Raw genomic sequence first — 2,911 nt, 5'->3', positions numbered from 1 at the left:
CATGTCTGGAAATATTGCTGAACTGTGGAGAAAACATTATAATGTATAACAAGAATGGGAAGACACAGGCACATTTTAAGAAATAACAAAGAATTTATTATAATTAACTAAATGAGCAGCCAATATATGAGTATCAGCAGTGATCAGATGAGCAGATGAGTGGATGTGCAGCATGTTGTCGGTGTAAAAGCAAAGAAAGCAACCAAAACAAATTAACCAAAAACAGCAACCAAAGAACCAAACAACCAACGAACCAAAAACAAATGGGGAGTTGGCCAGAGAACCAGAGGCAGCCTCTCTCTGTTATCCTGGCTGGGACACACCGACTCAGGTGTGCCCCGATTAACCTGACGAGCCCCCAGCTCTGCTCTGCCAGCTCACCCCACAAACCCTGTGAAGCAAGGAGACAGAGCGGAGCAAGCAAACACAATGTGGGGGAGGGTCGTCACAATGTTAACACTTTCTCTGCCACGCTTATATCCATCAATGTTTGATCACTGCCAGCACTGTAAGTCTATGGAGATGTTTACCTTCTTTGCAGGGCTATAACTTTTTTAATTGTATTGCTAAATTGACATTACTATGGCCCATTCAACATCGATTATCTATCGTTCAGGATGTAGGAACGTTTTACTTTTTCATTCACACATTCATACGAAAATACCGTCTAGAGTATAAATATGTTTTTATCGTTTTCTGCAGTAATTCCTAGAACGTGAGATATAGGCATAAATGCATATATTAGATCATCAAATGCCGTTTGATACGATCCACGCTATATCAAAAATGTCAACTGTACATGGTCCTAAACGTTATGACTGATCATGTGCGGGTGAACGGAGGGGGGGGGGGTCGTTTATAATTCCGTGATTGTCGTTAAATGATTTATGTAGTATGGGTGATATATAGATCAGAGCAGTTTGTATGGATAATAATAAACAAAAACGCTGAAACTCACGTCAGTCTCCTCTTACCGTTGGGCGATGAGAGTGGAGCAAACAGATCCCAGTTATGTGATGGGGATCGAGGCGATCCATTTCCGGTTTGTATAATACTAATCTATCTATCCATGCCACATCACTGAGTGGCTGTAGCCAAAAAATGCATGTTGTAACTGAGGGGTACAATTCCCTGACTGTATGGTTAGATATGATACTTACTACCACTACCTCTTGTACTTTAGACTCTGGCCACCCAGTACTAGGTATGAATATGTTGAACACTCCCACCTGATAAACGGATCCAACACAAATGTACCAAATCGAAAGTTTGAGTTTTAATACATAGCAAAAGGTATGTACAACGATCACTTAATTACATTTATGATTTGAAATAGTATGCACTTTTATGGCAAATGAGTATTCGTAGGTAGATCAATATCGAATGTCCAATCTCTGATTGCGCAGGAAGCAAATATACAACCTGGAATATTTAGGGAACAATAGCGATGATACTTGAATGATTATATAGCTGGATACACTAGGGGAAGGTTCCGACTGCTTGTAGGACAGCTGGAGGGGGGGGGTTAGAGAGTCACTGGCTGGATCCCGTCTGGCCGAGGGTATCTTGGGAGAGTCCACAGTTGTGCGACACGGTGCCCAACGATCCTCGATCCACAGATGAATGCAGTTGGACCCTCTGTGGCCGGCGTCCTCCGGTCCACGACGGAGAGACGTGAGGCGACCTCACTGTGCAGAGCGCCGTCTCACCTGTCGTCCTCTCCGGGGGGGGTATTTCCAACACACCGCAGTGTTGGCCTTTATCCATAGAATAATCAAAGTACTCAAAGCATAATCCAAGCCGGGGAAGGCTAGCCGTCGTCGGTAGAATAATCCAATATACAGGTCCACTCGCTCTTTGGCCTGGAGCTCCTCGGGTGCAGCTTCACGTGGGGTCAACCACCCTGGATAAGCGTCCAGCTGATGCCCGAAACGATGGGGGTGCTGATTACTATAGAACTCTTACCGCACGAGGCACCATATATGAATAGACTATTATTAGCTTAATAGAATACGTCCAACTCGACGATATAGTGCCAAATATGACTATTCAAATATTAATATACACGATGTCTCAATGCCGATACTGGGCCGAATTGGCCTTACTGCCCACACGTGGTTCGCGGGGAGGCTTTTGCGTCTGTCACTCTGTTGGAGGGTAAGGAACTGGACCAAAAAGAAAGTTCTACTTTAATAGCGCAGTATATATACGCACTATGAATAAATAGTACCATTAGTGGTGCGGTAGACATATTCCTACGCGGAACTAGGACTTGTCCATACATGTTGAGCGGTACGATTGAACTTGGTCTGAGGGGTATGGCGACCTGGCACCAAGGTCTCGTCCAATGGTAGAATGGAGACTATTATGGGATGTTCAGTAGACTAGAAGGGATATTCAATGCATATTGTACAAGGAATATACAAGGGATATCAGGGGATATACAAATACAATTAAATATATATATATAAATAAATATATATATTCGGTTTAATCTGATCCTTCAGAACACATGTAATGATTTAGTTTTCACAACACGGGATTGTTAAATGTTCTAATGCTTATGATAATACTTACAAAATAAGAGTTGACTTAGTGGTGTGTTTGTTTTCCTAAAACATGGGTAGGTTTTTTTTTTTTTATCTTTCAAAATGTTCAGTTGCTATCGCTATTTGCTCTATCTTTAATTTTTCAAAATGTACAGTTGCTATTGCATGCACTCATCTGTGTTTCACCACACACATGAGTGCATGCTTACCAACTGTCCGTCTGCAACACTACTATCACCAACATCTAAGAAGGGAGATCCCCCCTTGAATGGCCCTTCTAAGGTTTCTCTCCTCCACACTGCCTGTGGAGCTTTTTTCCCTATTGTTAGGTTTTAGTGAGTTTTTCCTTACCTTCGCGTGGG

This window comes from Notolepis coatsorum (assembly GCF_963971535.1).
Source record: "Notolepis coatsorum genome assembly, chromosome: 18".
NCBI lineage: Eukaryota > Metazoa > Chordata > Actinopteri > Aulopiformes > Paralepididae > Notolepis > Notolepis coatsorum.
Note: the sequence above shows the minus strand (reverse complement) of the source record.